General features: G+C 41.4%; 1 protein-coding gene across 2 annotated transcripts in view; it reads right to left on the bottom strand.

Annotated features, from left to right (window-relative positions):
* ube3a (ubiquitin protein ligase E3A) overlaps positions 1-23,796 on the bottom strand; it is a 174,950-nt gene that overhangs the window by 107,812 nt on the left and 43,342 nt on the right. The gene's annotated exons all lie outside the window — the stretch shown is intronic.

The following is a 23,796-nucleotide window of genomic DNA, read 5'->3' as shown; positions in this document are numbered from 1 at the left end:
GGGAAGGGTCATTCCAAATCTTTTCAAAACACTTGAACAGCAAATCTTCATTTACTCACAGGCTCCAATTTAAATTTGTAAAAAAGAAATTGCCCACTGATTCAAGAGATGTTATGCACAGTCTTCACAGAGACAAGAGAAAAATAAACAATTTCAATAAAAGGTGAATATTTTCTTAGAAAGACTTGCATAAAGAAAATTCATACTGCACATCTTGCGTTTTCATCTTGTTTTCCACAAGACTTGTTTTTTTCTTCCCAACAAACATTTACCCTATGCAGTGTTTAACAAACCATCTATCAAAACAAACATGTAAACTGCATTGCAGATTTACTGTTTTGTTGCCAGTTCCTTTAAGGGCATCGGAAAATACGAGGATCTAAGAAATATTACAAATGAAAAAAGAACACAGAGTTCCTTCCACTAGTGTTCTGAATGGATAAAACTATTTTGGTAAAAGATAAATCAGTGTATTTGCAAATACCACAAAACTCTCAAGTACCTTTCTTATCACTAGTTTCTGTATTTGATGAGTAAAGTACTTTTGTGTTTGATTGTAGTAAGGGGCATGTCATGACAAATAATTAGCCATTAATCTTGCATGTTTACAAATGGGATAACATTGTCCCGCATCGTGGTGTTTTAAATACCACAGAACCCTGATTATCTGAACCCAAATATACCAAGGTTCCGCATTAGCCAAGGCAAACCTCTAAGTGTAATGCATTGTTTTATGATTCATAAAAGCTTTGCTTACTGTACCATGTTCATAAATACTATACCTTTAAACTCAACTGTATAAAGCGAATGGTCAAGGAGCTGGTGACTGTGGGAATGTGGGTGTGATTCACTCACCCCTCGGCAACTGTCAGTGTGACAACAGTATTAACTGTGTACATATGCTCCCAGGTGTGAGCTTTGTGGCATGAGCTATGAATGTCTCCATCCATCAACTACACCGAGCCCGTCTCTGTCCACTGTGAGACATGAGCTTCCCTGGTGATGTCAGCTGATGTCTCTCTGTGTCAGCTCCCACCATCTCTGCATATTTTCGCCACTACAGCGGCCATCCATTTTATCAGAGTTTTGTACCACATTACCTCACATAATCTGGGTTCTACTGTTCTACCACTTAACAGTAGTACTAGGGTGTTGTACCGTGTTAGCCATTATGAATGTAGAGAAAAGCCAAGCAAAATGACACCTTTTATTGGCTAACTAAAAAGATTACAATATGGAAACTTTGGAGGCAACTCAGGCCCCTTCTTCAGGCAAGATGTAAGGCCTGAGTTGCCTCGAAAACTTGCATATTCTAATCTTTTTAGTTTGCCAATAAAAGGTGTCATTTTGCTTGGCTTTTCACCACTTAACAGCAATTTTAAACCACAACTGAATCACCAAGAATCTTCTTCATAACATAACCAATAACAAACTTTGGCAACTACGCCTGGTGCTCACTAATGTCATTAACACAACTCTGTACACTTTTAACTGTGTTGTAAATGCTAACTGTGTTGTAAATGCTTAGTTTGTTTTTAACAATGAAGCATTAACTACAATGACTGTCATATGCAACATTCCCCATTGTTTTAAAGACTTTAAAATTGCTATTTTAAAAGAATGTTCAGTGTCATTAATAAGGTATTAATTTTGGTTACGTTGGGCAACACACACCTTCACAAATAGCATACACCACCCAGTGTAACTTACAAGTAAAAATTTTCATTAAAGTAGATTAATCATTCTAATGTTCATTCAAATAATTAATTATTATTGCTATATTTTGCTATATATACATACACACATAAAATTTTCAATGCCTTTTTCCATAATTTGGGCAAACAGTGTAATTCCTTCCCCAGATACAGTGATCCCTCGCTATATCGCGCTTCGCCTTTCGCGGCTTCACTCCATCGCGGATTTTATATGTAAGCATATTTAAATATATATCGCAGATTTTTTGCTGGTTCGCGGATTTCTGCGGACAATGGGTCTTTTAATTTCTGGTACATGCTTCCTCAGTTGGTTTGCCCAGTTGATTTCATACAAGGGACACTATTGGCAGATGGCTGAGAAGCTAAATTGCTTACTTTTCTCTATCTCTCTCTTGCGCAGACTTTCTCTGATCCTGACGTAGGGGGATTGAGCAGGGGGGCTGTTCGCACACATAGACCATACGGACGCTCGTCTAAAAATGCTGAAAGATTATCTTCATGTTGCTATCTTTTGTGCAGCTGCTTCCTGAAACGACATGCTGCACAGTGCTTCGCATACTTAAAAGCTCAAAGGGCATGTATTGATTTTTGACTGAAAAACAAACTCTGTCTCTCTCTCTCCCTGCTCCTGACGGAGGGGGTGTGAGCTGCCGCCTTCAACAGCTTTGTGCCGTGGTGCTTCACATACTTAAAAGCAAACAGCCCTATTGATTTGTTTGCTAGAGATTGTTTTCTCTATCTATGTGACATTCTGTGCTCCTGACACGCACTCCTTTGAAGATGGATATGTTTGCATTCTTTTAATTGTGAGACAGAACTGTCATCTCTGTCTTGTCATGGAGCACAGTTTAAACTTTTGAAAAAGAGACAAATGTTTGTTTGCAGTGTTTGAATAACGTTCCTGTCTCTCTACAACCTCCTGTGTTTCTGCGCAAATCTGTGACCCAAGCATGACAATCTAAAAATAACCATATAAACATATGGTTTCTACTTCGCGGATTTTCTTATTTCGCGGGTGGCTCTGGAACGCAACCCCCGCGATGGAGGAGGGATTACTGTATATGCATTTTCTAAAAGAGCGATGTCAAGCCTTCTTTTACACATGTAGGATTATACGTTTCAGCAAGGCAAATTTCTTACATGGTGATTTATTTGAAAACGGTAAAGGGGTGGAAGAAAATCTTGTTGTCTTTGTAGTACTGAGAAGTATATTCCACTACTTATGACAAGAAAAGTAACACTTAAATTGCATTTTTTGGTAAAAATGTAGTTGGAGTTTTTAACTTCATTGTTCTATAATTTCTTCTTACAACATAGTTCCTTCACCAGTTGTACTGTATAAATTCTGAAACAATAGTGCTTGGCCTTTATTTGGGTATCTAGTACCTGTGGCTTTTGAGTAAAGGATGTTCATAATAAAACCACTGATTTAAATACAGTAAAAGCTAAAAAAAAATCCTGTTTTTTATTACTTGAAAACAATAATAAACTTGTGAGCCATGGATATTTCAAATCCATTTGTTTTGTTGCTGTTGTTGTGGAACATTTTGCATTACTTTATAGTTCTTGGAAGCTAACTAATATCAACATTTATATTAACAAGAATAATATTCAAAGGGCATTTTTTGATAAAAAATGTGAATGAATTTTGTAACTTACTGTACTGTCATTTATATGCAAAACATAATTTATTCTGCCACTCATTTTGATATTTTGTATAGAACATGTATGCTGAGTTAAATATGAAGAATGTGTGGCCAGTAAAATTAAAGTAAAATAAAAATGTCAAAATTGAGGATGGGTTTATTTGGTTAATCATGGTCAGATCTTTGGGTATACCACTTTACAAACAAATAAATTACATATGAACAGTGACTACATAAAGAACTGAATAACAAAGATCCTTAAATATCAAATTACACATACCGTATAACAAGTAATAACACAGGAGTGGGTGTGGGTGTAATTTAAATAAATGTATTTTAGACTTTTTATTGAAAAGTGGACAATATTGCAATAGTTTCACTTTTCAGGTGCAGGTGATGGGTGTAACAGAGCTAGATGCAGAGGACAGGAAGATATGGAAAAAGATGATCCGCTGCGGCAACCCCTAACAGAAGCAGCCTAAAGAAGAAGAAGAAGAAAGATACTATTCTGGCATTATTAATAGCATTATTATTACTGTTATTATTTTTGTTATCATTGTTCATGTCATATTATTTTCCTGATCATTACTATTATTTGTATCATTATTATACTTTTGAGATTTAATAAAAATGTCACTTTCCATGCCATAAAAAAAGCAACGCTTTTACATGTTTTTTTGTGATAAAATGCAATGCTAAGGAGGCAACATAGGCTATGGGTAGGCTTATACAATAACACTATTCAAATTTTTGTAACACTTCAGAATCTACTCTGACATGAATTTATTCAAAAAAAATAAAAATTACCCCTTTGCTCTACAATTTAAAATTAAAAACAAAACAATTCTTATATGATTAAAGTGCACAGTGCAATGTCTGCTTGAAGTCTGTGATTCATAGACATCACCAGGTGCTGAGGATGTTCTGGTGATATATACACACACTCTCAGGGTTTGGCTGTATCAGAATACATGTACTGGCATCACATACTCAGAATACAAAAGTATTAAGGATTCAGTTTGCGGAACGTTTCTAAAGATGTATTCAAGAATACAGTTACGCGGTACGTGTCTAAAGATGTATTCAAGAGTACTGTTAGCTAATGAAATTTATTACTGACTACTTTTAAAACTATATCTCCAAAAACAAAATCATGTACAGTCAGCCCTCCTTATCCATGAATTCAATCAACATTGGATCAAAAATATTAATAAATAAATAAAAGTTCCAGAAAGTTCTAGAATACAAAACCTGAATTTGCCATGCACCACGCAATATGCTGAATTCATGCAAATGATGTCATGTGTTGGCATAACCTGGTATAGTCTCCCACTGTTTCATACATCCTCAGTCTCTCTCCAAAATTTTTGAGAACTGTTCACCTAATGTCTCATTTGTTTGATACTTGTGCCATGTGAGTAACAGGTTAGGTAATGGTCAAACATTAGGAGATTGTGTTCTAAACATTTTCTATTAGCATTTGCTCTCTCTCTCTGTCTTTCTCTGCTGGAAGCAGCAGCACTGTAGATGTAAAACACTTTGTGACACTCCTCTGAGTCTAGTGGTTTACCAAGTTTTCTAAAAGTGTTTGTTGTTCATTTATATTTGTTTGTGCTTTAATGAGTCACTATTTGACATTTTAAACAGTGGCGCTATTGATGAAGATGAAAAGTTAAATGGTTTGCAAGATGCTGCTGATTCTGGCAATTCTCTTTGCTTTTTAGCCTTGTGCCTAATTGCTGCTCAAAATGGGCAATAAAGTTAAGAGCACCTCAGAAAACCTTTTAAGTACAAATAAAGTTATAAGTAGGCAACAATAAGCATTATTTTTGCATCTTTTCATCCATGCATGTTGAAATGCTATATATCTTCAAAGTTAGAAAGCAATGTAAAATGAGACATCTTATTTCATACAAATATACAGTGCATCCGGAAAGTATTCACAGCGCATCACTTTTTCCACATTTTGTTATGTTACAGCCTTATTCCAAAATAAATTAATTTTTTTCCTCAGAATTCTACACGCAACACCCCATAATAACAATGTGAAAAAAGTTTACTTGAGGTTTTTGCAAATTTATTAAAAATAAAAAAAACTGAGAAAGCACATGTACATAAATATTCACAGCCTTTGCCATGAAGCTCAAAATTGAGCTCAGGTGAATCCTGTTTCCCCTGATCATCCTGGAGATGTTTCTGCAGCTTAATTGGAGTCCACCTGTGGTAAATTCAGTTGATTGGACATGATTTGGAAAGGCACACACCTGTCTATATAAGGTGCCACAGTTGACAGTTCATGTCAGAGCACAAACCAAGCATGAAGTCAAAGGAATTGTCTGTAGATCTCTGAGACAGGATTGTCTCGAGGCACAAATCTGGGGAAGGTTACAGAAAAATTTCTGCTGCTTTGAAGGTCCCAATGAGCACAGTGGCCTCCATCATCCGTAAGTGGAAGAAGTTCGAAACCACCAGAACTCTTCCTAGAGCTGGCCGGCCATCTAAACTGAGCGATCGGGGGAGAAGGGCCTTTGTCAGGGAGGTGACCAAGAACATGGTGGTCACTCTGTCAGAGCTCCAGAGGTCCTCTGTGGAGAGAGGAGAACCTTCCAGTAGGTCAACCATCTCTGCAGCAATCCACCAATCAGGCCTGTATGGTAGAGTGGCCAGACGGAAACCACTCCTTAGTAAAAGGCACATGGCAGCCCACCTGGAGTTTGCCAAAAGAAACCTGAAGGACTCTCAGACCATGAGAAAGAAAATTCTCTGGTCTGATGAGACAAAGATTGAACTCTTTGGTGTGAATGCCAGGTGTCACATTTGGAGAAAACCAGGCACCACTCACCACTAGGCCAATACCATCCCTACAGTGAAGCATGGTGGTGGCAGCATCATGCTGTGGAGATGTTTTTCAGCGGCAGGGACTGGGAGACTAGTCAGGATAAAGGGAAAGATGACAGCAGCAATGTACAGAGACATCCTGGATGAAAACCTGCTCCAGAGCGCTCTTGACCTCAGACTGGGGTGACGGTTCATCTTTCAGCAGGACAATGACCCCTAAGCACACAGCCAAGATATCAAAGGAGTGGCTTCAGGACAACACTGTGAATGTCCTTGAGTGGCCCAGCCAGAGCCCAGACTTGAATCCGATTGAACATCTCTGGAGAGATCTTAAAATGGCTGTGCACCGACGCTTCCCATCCAACCTGATGGAGCTTGAGAGGTGCTGCAAAGAGGAATGGGCGAAACTGGCCAAGGATAGGTGTGCCAAGCTTGTGGTATCATATTAAAAAAGACTTGAGGCTGTTATTGCTGCCAAAGGTGCATCGACAAAGTATTGAGCAAAGGCTGTGAATACTTATGTACATGTGATTTCTCAGTTTTTTTTATTTTTAATAAATATGCAAAAACCTCAAGTAAACTTTTTTCACATTGTCATTATGGGGTGTTGTGTGTAGAATTCTGAGGAAAAAAATGAATTTAATCCATTTTGGAATAAGGCTGTAACATAACAAAATGTGGAAAAAGTGATGCGCTGTGAATACTTTCCGGATGCACTGTGTGTATATATATATATATATATATATATATATATACCGAGGTTCGATTCCCGAGAGGGAGTGCAGTGGAGTGTGTACACCTGATGAGCCCAGAATGTGGGCGAAACACGTGTCGTGTACTCTTTGCATTTATTTGACAGTAAACTATTTTCAACCATATAGGGATTAATAAAGTATCTATCTATATCTATATATATATATATATCTATATATATATATATCTATATATATATATATATATATCTATATATATATATATATATATATTGTGATGGACGACCGGCTATGGACTCCGGTCGCCACCCCCAGGCCGCTAGGAGGAGCCCTCCGGACAGCATGAGGGTGCCCCGACTTCCAGCAGGGCCTCATGGACTCTGTAGTTTATACACAGAGCCCTGCTGGATACCTTGGGGGCCACCGGGAGTCACTGTAGGGGGGCTAGTGGGCTCTTGAGTGCCCTATAACCCGGGAGTGCGTCACAGTCACGTGACTGGAGGAAGCGACGTGCTCCCGGGATGAAGAAAAGGACTGTTTGCCCTGACCCGGAAGGAAAACGGACTTGTGGGTTTTGCCAGGAACCATTTCCGGGTCAGGGGATATAAAAGGATTGTGGGAAGCCCAGAACACTGAGCTGGGAGGTAGGGTGGCGACGTGTCTGGGCGAGGAGGATTGTTTATTGTAGAGAGTTTATTGGTTATATGAATAGTGTGGTGGAAAGGGTGCTTGGTGCACTGTATAATAATAAAAATAATATTAGTTATACTTTTACCTCGTGTCTCGAGTGATACCTGCGGGTTCAAGAGGTGGACAAAAGCCTTAACTGCTACAATATATATATATATATATATATATATATATATATATATATATATATATATATATATACATACACACACACAGTATACAGTGGAACCTTGGGTCACGAACGTTTCAGACCACGTACAAATCGGGTTACAACCAAAAAGTTTGCCGAAGTTTTGCATCTGTTCAAGACCACACACTCAGTTGAAGAACAAGCCAGTTTCCCCTCCGGTTCATACGCGCCAATGATTTCCGCACGTGTTCAGTCTCTCCCTGTGCATTCGCTGTGAACTCTTTGTGCTCTATTTCGTTGCCCTTCTGGTTCGTATGCACTGGTGATTTACGCACGTGTTTAATCTCTCCCTGTACAGTACATTGTTCTCGGTCAGACGTGTATCACGCAGAGGGACTTTATGGTATAGCGGGTACACAGCTCACGTCAAGAGGCCAGTTTTAAATAAATAAACGCCACGCTACGGCTGTCATGTCCTCATCATAAATAGAAGCACGAGGCGGCTAAAGGGAGGAAAAAGAAAAGAAAGACGGAGGTTGCGGAATGAGGAAGTAAGCAGGAAGCAGTGTGGAAAGAACCGGTGTGAGCGAGCAAGCGAGCGTATTCTCGCAGGCAGGCAGCTGGACAGTGAGCCCAAGCAGGGGTGGGGCAGAAGGAAGCGGTTGCTCCAGCTGAGCAATCAAGGAGCTGGAGTGACCAGAAAAAGGACAGCTGGCCGCGTAAGGCCAAGAAGGCAGCAGGGGTCACCAATTAAAGAATGCACCGGGCTTGTTTTTTAAAGAGACTGCTTCCAGCATTGTTTTAACCTTCTTGTATTTAATGAAGACTTTTTTTCTATTGGATTTTAACCTCCACTTCATTTCTGTTTTTATGGGATTATTTATTTACTGAAGTATTCTGAAAGCACTGCACTTTATTTAATTTGGACTTTGCTTTTGAATGTTGTTTTGTTGATTTTAATAAAAGCACTTGACACTTTTTGCACCATCCCCTTGCTCCACTGTACAGTAGTGCCTCACTGTCATGCTCATCGGTAACATTACTGACGGTGACGGGTTTAAGGGCTCCCGGAAGCAAGATGGGAGCATGCAGCAAACCCGCATCATCACAGACTTTACCTCAAAACTGTAATCTCCTCTCCACCCAGTTCCTCCTCAATTCCATCATGCCAAAACTCGACTCATGCAAGGTTAGTTTATGGTTAGTTTTTGTATTACGGATTTTTCAAATGTTCATTTTTCAGTTCATAGCATGAATTGTTGCAATGTTACTTTTCTTGGTTGTTTATTAAATTATGGATTTTTCAAATGTTCATTTTTTTTCCCTGTGCTTAAAACTCATTAAAAAAAAGTGTTTACAGCGAGCAGTTCGTAGTGTTAATTGTTGCAATATTACTTTACTTGGTTGTTTATTAAATTACAGATTTTTCAAATGTTCATTTTTTTCCTGTGCTTAAAACTCATTAAAAAAAAGTGTTTACAGCGAGCGGTTCGTAAGGCTATAGCATGAATTCTTGCAATGTTACTTTTCTCTGTTCAAGGTTTTCTCAGTGTTATTCAATGTTTTTACATTTAGTTTACTATTACTCTGTGCATTCTATGGTATAATTAACTATTCTTGTGTTTAAAAATCTTTAAAAAAAATATATTTACATACAGTTTGTACGGTATGGAACGGATTAATTGTATTTACATACAATCCTAAGGGGGAAATCACTTCGGGTCTCAACCAAATCGGGTTACGACCAGAGTTTTGGAACGAATTACGGTCGTGACCCGACATGCACATGGGAAACAGCTGAAGGGTCTAAACACTAGTAATTCTACGCCAGGCCAGGGTTGCCGGCCCCAAGGATGATGTCACTTCCGGGCACGAGGACTCCACTCCCAGTTCCTGCACCAATGATGTCATTTCCCTTCCAGGCCTTTAAAACTGCCATCTTGCCTCAGTACAGGCAGTTCTGTTCTAGACTCTGACCTAAGCACACTGTGCTACAAAAAAAAAAAAAAAAAAAAGCAATTTTGCAGCCGTGAAAATATTATACGGGTGGCTGCCCCAACTCTTTATGATGTCTCCGACTCATTCTTGTTATAGTGGCGTAGTCAGCAGGATGAGGCTTTCTCAGAAGAAACCGGGAAGGAACCATGGATATACTCAGGTAGGAGAGTACCTGTGGGGGGCGCGTTCAGCGGTCCGGAGCGACATGGTGCAGGCTTCGCTCCCACTAAGGGAAAACGAGCCCTTAGTCCTACACAGGGAGAATGTGGAGGAGATCCACCAACATGGGTTGGTTCCTGGGGGGAAAACGAAAAGGGCTTATTATGTTCTCTCAGAGTAGAGGACTGAGCCGTCCATTGGGACCAAGGTCCCAGAGATATACGGGCTGTCCCCAGACCAGCAGGTAAAAGACTTACAAATTTGGGAATATGATCCGGAGAGATCAACCCAGGAGCAAGCTTATGCTCTCTGGGAGCTAGTGGCTCAATGGCTGAAGCCATTTGAATTAAACACCTTACAAATTGTGCAGCAGGTGGCCTGCTTTATTCTAATTAAAGGTCTTCCCACTAACTTTGCCCAGCCGGTCTGGAGAGACTTTCATTCCCTGGACGAACTAATAACACAAGTAAGAACAACTAAGCCAGCCTAACAATCTGTGAGAGCAGAACGGTCATCTAGTGGACTCCGTAGGGATTATGTCCCACTGTATAAGTCCCTTCTATATAAAACGAAGTCTGTCCCGATGTCCCTGGGCCACGGGGTGGGCCACTCGCGCGGGAGCACGGAGAAATGTGGGTGGAGGGGGGGGGGGGGGGGGACGGAGGACGGTTATGTGCACTTACGAACCCCCTGGCTACTGGTCATACGGGAGTAGTAATTATAAATGGATTTCAAGTTACAGCCCTTCTAGACTCCGGCAGCAACATCTCTATTGTTGACTGCAGTTACGTACTACTGTGACAGTGGACGAGAAAAAAGACCAGTATCCGGTGCATACACGGGGAAACACGTGTATATAAAACCGCCCTGTGTGTTATAAGCTATGAAGGGTTAGTAAAAAAAAGTTCTCCGTGGCGGTCCACCCACACCCACCTTCTCCTGTGATCCTAGGGTGGGACTGGTCTGACAGTAAATGCGGAGTGCTGATAACTACTCCCCTTACCCCTGTAGACCTAGTCATGGAAGGGGCTAACCCGACTCAGGCGGTTTCCATGCCGTGTAACCAGCCGAAGGAGAGAGGTACGGAGGGCTGTGAGGAGGGCGGGGAGGCCCCTGGGCTGTCGCACTTAAACATGTCATCAACCCGGGCCTTGATGGGTCGAGAGGACTTCCCACCCCTTGAGGTCAGACCGGACCCTATCTCCAAAATGCATTTCCAATTCAAAAAAACACCAGTGTCTTTCAAGAGGGAGCAATGGAATGACGACTCCCTGAAATTTGCAAAAAATGCAGTCACGCTTGTCAATGGTCAACGCACTCATCAGCCCATGCCATGCAGCCCTCACTTTGTACTAGACAACGATCTGTTATATCGAATAGCTGAACATGAGGGCGGGGTGCGGAAGTTGTTGCTAATCCCACGAACCTACCAGCGGTAGGTTTGAGAGTTGACGCACGCCCACCTCCAGGGAGGCCATTTAGGCACCAAAAAGACTTTAGAGCGGATTAAGCTCCGATTTTATTGGCGGGGAATTAATGAGAAGGTTCGCCGTTTTTGCATCTCTTGTCCAGAATGTCAATTACAGCAAATTCCTAGGAGGGACGTTGCTCCTCTCGTTCCCCTCCCCCTGACTGATGTTCCCTTTGAGGGTATTGGGGTCGATATAGTAGGACCTCTGGAGCCCTCAGCCCGAGGACATAAATATATATTAGTCCTCGTGGATTATGCTACCCGATATCCAGAGGCAGTTCCGCTGCGCTCTGCCAGTACTAAAGCTATCGCATGGGAACTACTGGGGGTCTCTGTACATGTCGGGATCCCTAAAGAAGTCCTTATGGACCAAGGGACGCCATTTACCTCGGCAATGTTCAAGGAAACGGCCAAGTTACTTAAAATAAAGCACTTAAAGACCGCGGTATATCATCCTGAAACCAACGGTGTTGTCGAGAGGTTCAATCAGACTCTCAAGCAAATGCTGCGCAAGGTGGTCAGTGGGGATGGAAGGAACTGGGATCAGCTCCTCCACCTCGTGCTCTTTGCTTATCAGAAAGTCCCACAAGCCTCTACGGGGTTCTCCCCTTTTGAATTGTTATATGGACAACAACCCGAGGACTATTGAACGTTTTAAAAGAAGGATGGGAAGGAGAAGCTCTTCCCTCTATCAATATATTAGAGTATACCGCACAGTTATGCGATCGATTTGGAAAAATCCGACCTCTTTTAAAAAGTCACATGGAAGAGGCGCAAGCAGCACAGGCCCACTATTATGATCGTGGCACGGCTCTCCAGGAGTTCCAACCGGGGGATCAGGTCATGGTATTGGCCCCTACCTCGCATTCTAAGTTGCTTGCCCACTGGCAAGGCCCGTATGAAGTTAAGGAGAGGAAAGGGCTCATCGATTACTTGGTGAAACAACCCAATTGTCGGCCGAGCAAGCGGGTATATCTTGTCAACTTGCTGAACCCGATCCCTCCTTTGCTCAGCCCCGCTCTTTCTTTGCTCAGAATGACAGCCTTAACTTCGGTCCCGAGTTGAATGCTAAACAGAGACGGGAGCTCGAAACAGCGATCTTGTCAGTTCCGGAGGTAGTGAGTGAGCAACCCGGAAGGACCGCTCTGACTGCGCACGACATAGTGACAGAACCAGGAGTTGTCGTACAAGAACGCCCATATCATCTTCCCGAAGCAAAGAAGGCAGAGGTTGAGCTTGAGATCAAGCGCATGCTGGATCTACAGAAAAGTTATAGTCCCTGGTCCAGTCCAATTGTTTTGGTCGGTAAGCCCGACGGGAGTTGGAGGTTTTGCAACGACTTCCGTCGACTGAATCAAGTCTCCCAGTTTGACGGCTATCCGATGCCTCGCGTGGATGACCTCCTTGAGAGGCTTGGACAAGCAAAATTTTTGACCACACTTGACATGATAAAGGGGTACTGGAAGGCTCCTTTAATGGACTCCGTGAAGGTTAAGACCGCGTTTAGCACCCCTAGTGTGCACTGGCAGTACCGGGTCCTCCCATTCAGGTTACATGGGGTTACGTCAACTTTCCAGCGTTTGGTGGACAGAGTACGCCGTCCTCATAACGCGTTTAGCGCTGCTTATTTGGATGACGTTGTCATCTATTCCAGCACATGGAAGGACTACATGCGGACATGGGTGAAGCCGGGCTTCAAATTAATCCAAAGAAGCGTTTCTTTGGATTAAAAGAAGCTAAAATATTTGGGCTACCTGGTGAGTCAGGGTGCCGTGAAGCCACAGTGCTCAAAAGTTAATGCCATATTAAACTGGCCCTGTCCAAATACCAAGCGGCAAGTGCAGGCTTTCCTTGGGTTAGCTGGGTACTACCGCTGGTTTGTACCCCGGTTCTCCGGGAGAGCAGCGCCCTTGACAGACTTAACAAAGAAGAGGGCTCCAAACCTTTTGGTATGGACTGACAAGACTGCCGCTGCATTTTGTGACCTAAAACAGGCCCTTACGTCAGCACCCATATTGAAAGCACCCAACTTTTCACTTCCTTTCATACTCCAGACGGACGTTTCGGACACAGGCCTGGGGGCCATGCTGAGACAAAGCATCGATGGTGTTGAACACCCCGCCATGTACCTGAGCTGGAAACTGCTGGATCGGGAAACCAGGTATGCGACAGTGGAACGGGAGGCGCTTGCGATAAAATGGGCGATTACACAGTTGAGGTACTACCTCTTGGGCCATGAATTTACTCTGGTGACGGACCATGCACCTCTCCAGTGGATGGCCCTTCACAAGGAGTCAAATCTAGGGTCACTAGGGATTTCTTGACCTCCAACAGTGTAAGTTTCACTTGTTCACCATAAGAGTTCTCTCCATGCCAATGCTGATGCTCTCTCTCAAGTCCACGACCTGTCGGACAGGTCAGCCTGACCCGATGGGTCTGGGCTAAGGGGGGGGGGGGGGTGTCTTGTCGCACACGTGCGCATGGGAAACAGCTGAAGGGCCTAAACACTAGTAATTCTACGCCAGGCCAGGGGGCGGCACAGTGTACTGACTATCTCTCTCAGTCCCTTGCAGACCTTTCCCGGGAAATACCGCCTGTTGCCGGCCCCAAGGATGACGTCACTTCCGGGCACAAGGATGCCACTCCCAGTTCCTGCACCGATGATGTCATTTCCCTTCCCGGCCTTTAAAACTGCCATCTTGCCTCAGTACAGGCAGTTCTGTTCTGGACTCTGACCTAAGCACACCGCGCTACAAAAAAAAAAAAAAAGCAATTTTGCAGCCGAGAAATTATTATACGGGTGGCTGCCCCAATTCTTTATGATGTCTCCGACTCATTCTTGTTACAATATACACACATACACACAGGGCGAGTCAAAATTATATTAACATTTGAATGACGGAAACAAAACAATTTATTCACAAAACATACTTCATATGTGCAAGATGATTTACAGGAATGTCTCATCCTGTTCGCCATCATGTTCAACACACAAAAACCAACGAGCAATAGTACCATTTAAAGCCCAGACACAGGTTTTATAGGGAATCAATGATACCACAGTCCATAGTCTGCCCAGAGGGGACTGGGTGGTCTCGTGGCCTGGAACCCCTACAGATTTTATTTTTTTCTCCAGCTGTCTAGAGTTTTTTTTTTGTTTTTTCTGTCCCCCCTGGCCATCGGACCTTACTCTTTTTCTATGTTAACTAATGTTGTCTTATTTTAATTTCTTATTTTGTCTTTTATTTTTCTTTTCTTCATTATGTAAAGCACTTTGAGCTACTTTTTGTATGAAAATGTGCTATATAAATAAATTGTTGTTGTTGTTGTCCTTCAGGTCATTGATATCACGAACTTTCCTGCTATACACGTGCTCCTTCACCATACCCCACAACTAGAAATCACAGGGTGTCAAATAGAGGAGTGTGGATGCCATGGCAATGGTCCACCACGACCTATCCATTGACCTGGAAAGCTGTGGTCGATATAAAAATAATCCATTATTGTTAACATAATTTTGACTCACCCTGTATACATGTGTATTAGCAGCAGGAGGAAAAGTAAAAGGGATACCGTTTTGCTGATTGTTAGAAGCTAAGCGACTTTGTCTTTCTTTTGAGGTTCGTTTTGCTGATGTGCTGGCCCCGCTTGTGTTATTAGCGGCTAAGCAAGTTTTCTGTTTTCTGTTTCCTCGGAGGAGGAGCCCTTACTCTGACTCCACCTCTCCCTTCCGGGCTGGACACACACATATGAGATGACTCCCAAAGCAGGAATGGTTTAACAGGTGGAGGCCACTGATAGTTTTCCCCCTTCATCTTTCTGACTGTTTTTTCACTAGTTTTGGATGTGGCTACAGTCAGTGTCACTACTGGTAGCACAAGGCAATACCTGGACCCTATAGAGGTTACATAGGTAGTCCAACTTCTGCATGATGGCACAGCAATACATGCCACTGTCAGAAGGTTTGCGGTGTCTTCCAGCACAGTCTCAAGGGAATGGAGGAGATTCCAGGAGAAAAGGCAGTTACTCTACGAGAGCTGGACAAGGTCATAGAAGGTCCTTAACCCATCAGCAGGACCAGCATCTGCTCCTTTGGGCAAGGAGGAACAGGATGAGCACTGTCAGAGTCCTACAAAATGACCTGCAACAGGCCACTGGTGTGAATGTCTCTGACCAAACAATCAAAAACAGACTTCATGAGAATGGCCTGAGGGCTTGCCGTCCTCTAGTGGGCCCTGTGCTCACTGCCCGGCACAGTGGAGCTTGACTGGCATTTGACATAGAAAACCATAATTGGCAGGTCCACCACTGGCGCCCTGTGTTTTTCACAGATATTAGCTTCACCCTGAGCACATGTGACAGACGTGAAAGAGTCTTGAGGAGCCGTGGAGAATGTTAACGATACGCTTTTGCTTGAAGGAAAGTTAGCTTTGTTGATTTGACCTCGATTCCCTGTACATGCATGAGTAGCGAAGAGCAAACAGCTTCTAAAATGGCATGAGGAGAGATACTGTACCAAAGTGAATGCTTAAAGCAAAATAATCTGTGGATGACGTTTATCGTATTATCACTAAATCGGACTCTGATTTGTCGGACTCCGATTTTGATGCAATTGATCTGGAGATGTAGATCGAAAATGAAAGTGAGATGCCGGCAGCAGCTGATCGTTCCCCAGCCCACTGTGGTGGTGAACACATTTGTGTAGCTGATGCACCTATGGCATTGTTCACCTGGGAAGACAGACTTTTACGACGATAGGAGATACTAACCATATTGTGTCTCACTGCAACTGCCACCCCCGCGCACTTGTCTCACAAATACAGCCAGCCCACTGTGCATTGCTGCCGGCCATCGAGCCGCCCCCTGCAGAGCCGCTGCTGCCGCCAACTGCAAACAAACACCGACAGCAGGCACAACAGGCGGCAACAGACATTTGATGTTGATTTATGTGTGAAACCACTGCTTTGTGCGCTTTTCAGAAAACTGAGTTTTTTAGAAAAAATATTAGCCCTCAAGGAGTTGCTACTGAACATAGACTATTTATGCTGTTCTCTGACAAAAGAAAATATTTCTGCTGGTATCTGTTCATATAAAAAAGAAAACAGATTTAGAAATGGTAACTTGCTGATGCTCAGAAGGTGACTGTTATAATGTTATGATCGTGGCTCTGGACTCTGAGGGTAACTTGTTTTTCTGTAACAAACTAGATAAAACCTTACTGCCCTGGCAGTGGCAAATAGATTTGGTTTTATATTTGATTTGATTACATTAATGTTTAAGCTGAGATTTACAAGAAATATTTTAACTGCTGTTATGTAAAGGGAATACTGCTGTTAAAAAGCACCTTTTTTGTTTAAACGGTTTGCAAACCAAATACACGCACTACAGTACTTTTGAGTTCATTATTGAATTTTGCACATAATGTGATTGTTGTGACTTCTGTGATTAATTGTGATTAATCGCAGACAAATAATGCAATTAATCGCAATTAAAAATTTTAATCGTTGCCCAGCACTTTATATATATATATATGTATATGGATGTGTGTGTGTTTGGTCACACAATAAAGATATTTATATAATTAGTTGGCTCAAATAGTTCTTTTAAAAAGAAAACTAATTTGATGAGGAAAGAATTTAATTTACCCTGATATCCTGCTTTGGATTATTTTCACTTTTATCACAAATTGCATTATTTGTATTCTTTAAGTTTTCTTGTGGTATACCGTAATGTATTTATCATTATTTTGTTTTTTATACCAATATTAATTTGTACCCAATGCTTTGTATTTCATAAAGTCGGGACTTGATTTTACTGTATAATTTCTGGTATTTTAAAATGTCAGGCGTATAAATCGAATGCGGAAAAAACTCACGCTATTGGTCCAAGAGATTAAGATATGCTAAGCCCACCTGATAGGAAAAAAAAGGTAGTGTGCTCCGTGGTTACTCTATGTATTGTGCCTATGTAACCACACGGTAATACCTGAACTATTCCGAAGAAACGGTGGCAATGATTTTTGTGTTTTTTGTATCTCACATCCTCATACACTTATCTACAATGGAGTGTTCGATCAGGAGGAAAATATGAAGCTGGTTTTAAATTAAATGTCGTTGAAATAGCAAAAGAAATTGGTAACTGCGCTGCTGCAACAAAATTCAATTGGAGGAGGCAAAAAGAAGAAAAAAAAATGTATGTGTCACATTTTTGAATGGGCGTATAAGTCAGGGTCTGATTTTATGATCGATTTTTCAGGTTTCAAGACCTGACTTATATGTGAGTATATACGGTACTTACTTTGAGCTGTTGTCTAATTAGTGTTTCTCTTTTTATTTAGTTGTTTCTGTTGCAAGTGGTTATTTAAAGTGTTTTGTGTTAGGAAGTAATCACTAAGTTATTTCTTTATTATAGAAAGGTATTAATATGCTTGAATGAAAATAAGTAAAACTTTGATTAATATGCAGTTATTTAATATGCAGTTAGTTTCAATTATTCAAACAGTCTGCCTCTGATTCAGTTCTAAATACTAGGGAAATGTCAAAAATAAATTAAAAAAATACATAAAAAAATAACAATTGTTTGGAAATTTACTGAAATTCTATAACAAAAAATCTTTAATTTAAACATATGCAAAATTAACACAACAGCAAAACACTGCAGTGATGTACTATGAAAAAATGTAACTTCCAACAAAACTCTACAATAAGGCAAAGTAAAAGACCTACCTAAATGCAGTATAATGCCACATTAAGAAACAATAAGAATATCAATGAAAGAATATCAATGGCTACTTTTTACCTTTTACAGTAAAAAACAAAATAGTCACAAACATGATAGGTTGTAGCATACTTCGAGCTGGAGGGTGTTATGACTCAGTGTGCAATAAGTCGAGTAAAAACCTGAAAAATGGGTTTAAGGAAGTAACAACAAGTCCTCTCTTCTGCCAGATGTCCTTTAAATCCTGTGAAGCCGAGTTCCAAGAAACATGCCTGCACATTCACACAAATGGGTGTAAAAGAATGCTTCCATATGCATGCACCATCAGCATCTACAACTTCAAAAATAGCAGCACTGCAGCTTGCGATTTAAAAAAAAAAAACTCTTATTTATTTTTAGAACACACTTCTACAGAAGTTTATCTATTGGCCCTTGGCAACTTTGCAAGAAGGAAGGAGTGCTTCAGAAAACAATGCAGTTTACATGTGTAAAAATAATTGATATGAAAACAAACTAAACATGTTAGCAGTTTAACACTAGAATTACCAAAGCCTATGTAAATCCGACCCACCTTAAATCCCTTCGCACCTCTCCGTCAGCATCTTTTGTCTTGTAAATGTGCCAGTCAAGACAAGCAGCCTACTATTCCAATCCCCCACCGCCGCAGAACGGACACAAAGTTCTCCCAGTTCCAGCCTTGATTATCTGGGAGTGAAGAGCTACAGTTTTAGAGTGGAAATAATAGAAAGTTATTTGGAATACATGCATTTCATGTGTGTTCCCGTTTCTACAATAATCTGTGTAAACACATCATTAAAACAGAAACATTTTTCATATTTCAGTAATAAACGACAAAATGTAGACATAAACTATATAATGTGTGAAGCCTGAACTCTAAAGATTAAATATACATTTTCACAAAAGGTTCAAGGATGATACAACAATTTTCGTGGTGCAGCGGTAAAATTTGCTGAATTATAATCAAGAGTCCCCCAGTTCGATCCTGACTGCCTCGTATATTTACCGTTTTGAGTAGTGAGCTGCTCTTACTGTTAATATTATACAATAAACACACACATTTGGTTTGTGTCTGTAACAGCCGGTGTACATTTATAGTACTTGTAAAAGTTAGGGGTGTTTTTTTGTTGTTTTTTTTTTTACTTTTATTCTTGTACTAATTAATTAAACTTGTATATTAGTTTCATTCACTACACACAGACTGATGTGTTTCAGATGTTTATTTCTTTTAATGTTGATGATTATAACTGACAACTAATGAAAGTCCCAAATTCAGTATCTCGGAAAATTAGAATATTGTGAAAAGGTTCAATATTGAAGACACCTGGTGCCACACTCTAATCAGCTAATTAACTCAAAACACCTGCAAAAGCCTTTAAATGGTCTCTCAGTCTACTTCTGTAGGCTACACAATCATGGGGAAGACTGCTGACTTGACAGTTGTCCAAAAGACGACCATTGACACCTTGCACAAGGAGGGCAAGACACAAAAGGTCATTGCTAAAGATGCTGGCTGTTCACAGAGCTCTGTGTCCAAGCACATTAATAGAGAGGCGAAGGGAAGGACAAGATGTGGTAGAAAAAAGTGTACAAGCAATAGGGATAACCACACCCTGGAGAGGATTGTGAAACAAAACCCATTCAAAAATGTGGGGGAGATTCACAAAGAGTGGACTGCAGCTGGAGTCAGTGCTTCAAGAAGCACCACGCACAGACGTATGCAAGACATGGGTTTCAGCTGTCGCATTCCTTGTGTCAAGCCACTCTTGAACAAGAGACAGCGTCAGAAGCGTCTCGCCTGGGCTAAAGACAAAAAGGACTGGACTGCTGCTGAGAGGTCCAAAGTTATGTTCTCTGATGAAAGTAAATTTTGCATTTCCTTTGGAAATCAAGGTCCCAGAGTCTGGAGGAAGAGAGGAGAGGCACAGAATCCACATTGCGTGAGGTCCAGTAAAGTTTCCACAGTCAGTGATGGTTTGGGGTGCCATGTCATCTGCTGGTGTTGGTCCACTGTGTTTTCTGAGGTCCAAGGTCAACGCAGCCGTCTACCAGGAAGTTTTAGAGCACTTCATGCTTCCTGCTGCAAACAAACTTTATGGAGATGCAGATTTCATTTTCCATCTGGACCTGGCACATGCACACAGTGCCAAAGCTACCAGTACCTGGTTTAAGGACCATGGTATCCCTGTTCTTGATTGGCCAGCAAACTCGCCTGACCTTAACTCCATTGAAAATCTATGGGGTATTGTGAAGAGGAAGATGCAATACGCCAGACCCAACAATTCAGAAAAGCTGAAGGCCACTATCAGAGCAACATGGGCTCTCATAACACCTGAGCAGTGCCACAGACTGATCGACTCCATGCCACGCCGTATTGCTACAGTAATCCAGGCCAAAGGAGCCCCAACTAAATATTGAGTGCTGTACATGCTCATACTTTTCATGTCCATACCTTTCAGTTGTCCAACATTTCAAAAAATCCTTTTTTTGCATTGGTCTTAATTGATATTCTAATTTTCCGAGATACTGAATTTGGGACTTTCATTAGTTGTCAGTTATAATCATCAACATTAAAAGAAATAAACATCTGAAATACATCAGTCTGTGTGAAATGAATGAATCTAATATACAAGTTTCACTTTTTGAATGGAAATACTGAAATAAATCAACTTTTTCATGATATTCTAATTTTATGACCAGCACCTGTACAATAGTGGCGTAGCGGTAAGATTTGCTGTCTCAGAGTGCAGCAGGCTTACTGTCCATCAGAGACCTGAGTTCGATTCCCAGTTGAGGAAGAAAGTGCTTTTTTTTTTCTTTTTAACCTCACATGGACATAAAATGTTAGAGCGCGTGAGCTTATTCAGTGCTGCAGGATCAATGCACATGTTGATCTTTTTTTTCTTTCAGTAATAGCGCCAACATAAATCCAAACCCGATCTGACGCTGTTTGTTTTCAAATAATATTGCATTAGTGCGATGATGTTTTCACATATATTGTCTCTTTCTTTCAGGTGTGTAATAGGAACCACAGCATAGAGAGAAGCATGTACATTGTAACAGATACACACATTGTAAATGTAGGAAAGACGATCCTTGCATGTGTGTGAACAGTTAACATTTGAATCTGATGATTGCATATAGCGCTGAACTTACTGCTCTGCACTATTCTATCCTCTGCATGTCCTGTAGTACAAAAGAAACAGCATACAGCAACATGTGGGGACTGGCAAGATCGGAGGGAAAAAAACACGCAGTCACTGATTACAAACCGCAAGATGTTATGTGAATGAATATGAATAATATGGATAATGTTGCATCCGTGCCACAAAGTTTTCCGAAATGTACTATACAGGTCATAAAACGAATAATTCCAAATATCATATATACAGTACCTACGTCTGTTTTTTTTTTGACATCATACACCATAAGGTGCACACTAATTCAGCATGAGCAGGAACACTCAATAAAGCTGAATAAAAAAAAATCAAGTGACGGTGAGATACGAAGAAGGCAGATTCGCCAGCATTTCTGTGTCAGATTTTATCCCTCCAGATGAGAGAATGTCCAGTTCCATTGTCTCAAAACACCACTCACATCTCCAGTTATTCCATTTCAAATGAAAAATAACAGCGTCAGATCCCTGGGTTGGGTTGGGCGGTAGTATGTATCGTCATCGTGATTTAGAGAGAATAAAAGTTAAAAAAAAACTAACTTTTACAAGTCCTATAAATGTACACCGTGTGTTACAGACGGAAACCAAATGTATGTGTGTACTGTATAATATTAACAAAAGGAGCAGCGCACTACTGAAAACGGCAAATATAGGAGTGAGTGGGGATTGAACCGGGGACTCTTGATTACAAGTCAGCAAATCTTACCACTATGCCAATGAAGCTGTTGTCTATTCCTTGAATCTTTTGTGAAAGTGTTTACTTGATCTTTGGACTTCAGGCTTCATACATTATATAGTTTATGCCTCCATTTTGTCGTTTACTACTAAAATATGAAAAATGTTTGTTTTAAAAATGTGTTTACACAGATTACTGTAGAAACAGAACACACATGAAATGTGTGTGTTCCAAACAGCGATCTATTATTTCCACTCTAAAACTCCAGCACTTCAGTCACTCCCAGATAATCAAACAAGGCATGAGCTGGGAAAAGTTAGTGAACGTTCTGCGGCGGTGGGGGGGATGGAATAGCCGGCTGCTTGCTGCTCGTCTTAATCGGCACATTTAGAAGACAAAAGAGAGGTGAGAACGGTTTTAAGGTGAGCCAGATCTATGAGTTTTTTCGTAGACTCTGGTAATTCTAGTGTTAAGCAATAATGAGCAACTTGTAAGCAGATTATGATCTACAGTGAAAAGCAAAAATATTAATAACTAGCCAACCCGCGGCGTAGCATACGCCGCATAATTATTTATTGATAGGTGAACACTTCCTGAAAGACACAGTTGTCCAAATGGAGTGGGTTTGAGGATACAACTGTGAGTGAATGAAAGGATGGAACTCTGGAGAGAGCAACATACAATTGTCCGTGACTGAACACTGGTTTTGGCAGATACAGGCATATCGTTTTGAAAGTTTGTCCCTGTGCCTTATTAATTGTCACTGCAAAGGCCAATCTAACAGGAAATTGTCTGCGTGTAAAAGTAAAAGGCAAATTTGAATCTGATGGGGTCAGGGATATCCGGGGAATAAGGACAATTTGTGAGGTAGCAGCTGCGATAGTTTTACACTCCAGTACATTGTGGTGAATGCTGGTAACAGTCAGTCTAGTGCAATCACAGAGACTTCTTGCTGGCATGAGGTTTCTGAGAAGAATGACGACTGAACCTATTTTAATTTTGAGTTTATGCGGAGGCATGCCAGTGGGAGTAAGACTGTTAAGAAATTCTTTGGGGAGTGAAACTTGATCTGTGGAATCGTCTGCGACGATGGAGTCAACGCTGGTGAAAGTTACTTCGTCAGTAGGGATAAGTTTCAGTACTTGTTCATTAAGGTGTAGCTAGTCTTCGTTGGTGACACTTAATATAGCTTGCGTACTGAGCTGTTCCGGAGTCACAGTTGAGAAGTCGATGTCGCCATATAGTTGTTGAACGGGATCAGAAATAAAAGGAAAACAATGTGAAGGTAATGGACGTGGGAGGAGTGTTAGGGTTGGTGGGCAGGGCTCTGTCGTGCGTATCCCATGACACGGGTGGAGTGTTAGAGTTGGCGGGCAGGGCTCTGTCTTGCATGCATGCGTATCCCATGGTCGGGCGACTTGGTGGATTATATATAGAAAAGCAGCCGGAACCGAAAAGAATAATGAAAAGTCAACGTGGCTCAGAGGTGCATGTGGACTGTAGCAGAGACAAAAGCGACACAAGACTGAGTCTCAGTACTTTAGCAAAACCAGCTTTATTCAGCTTGAAACAGGAACGGCACGGTTACTTATTGTAGCGTGATCTGCCACTCTGCTATACACAGACACAGCAGTCAGGCAGGGATGTGCAGGTCAGTGATCAAGTAATCCTGTTATCTGCATTTACAATGTATGTGCTCCTAACCCTGCATCACCCATCGAGATCTTTTCTGTTTACTTTGGCAGAGAGACACAGCATATCTGTGAGCCTTCTACTGCCCCGCACAGACGCGGAGATCGAACTTCGGGACGCTCTTCAGCTTGCTGTCTAGTTGTGGGAGGTCCCAAGAG

The sequence above is a fragment of the Erpetoichthys calabaricus genome, chromosome 4 (genome assembly GCF_900747795.2).
Source record: "Erpetoichthys calabaricus chromosome 4, fErpCal1.3, whole genome shotgun sequence".
Lineage (NCBI taxonomy): Eukaryota > Metazoa > Chordata > Cladistia > Polypteriformes > Polypteridae > Erpetoichthys > Erpetoichthys calabaricus.
This window is presented reverse-complemented; position numbering and strand designations above follow the sequence as displayed.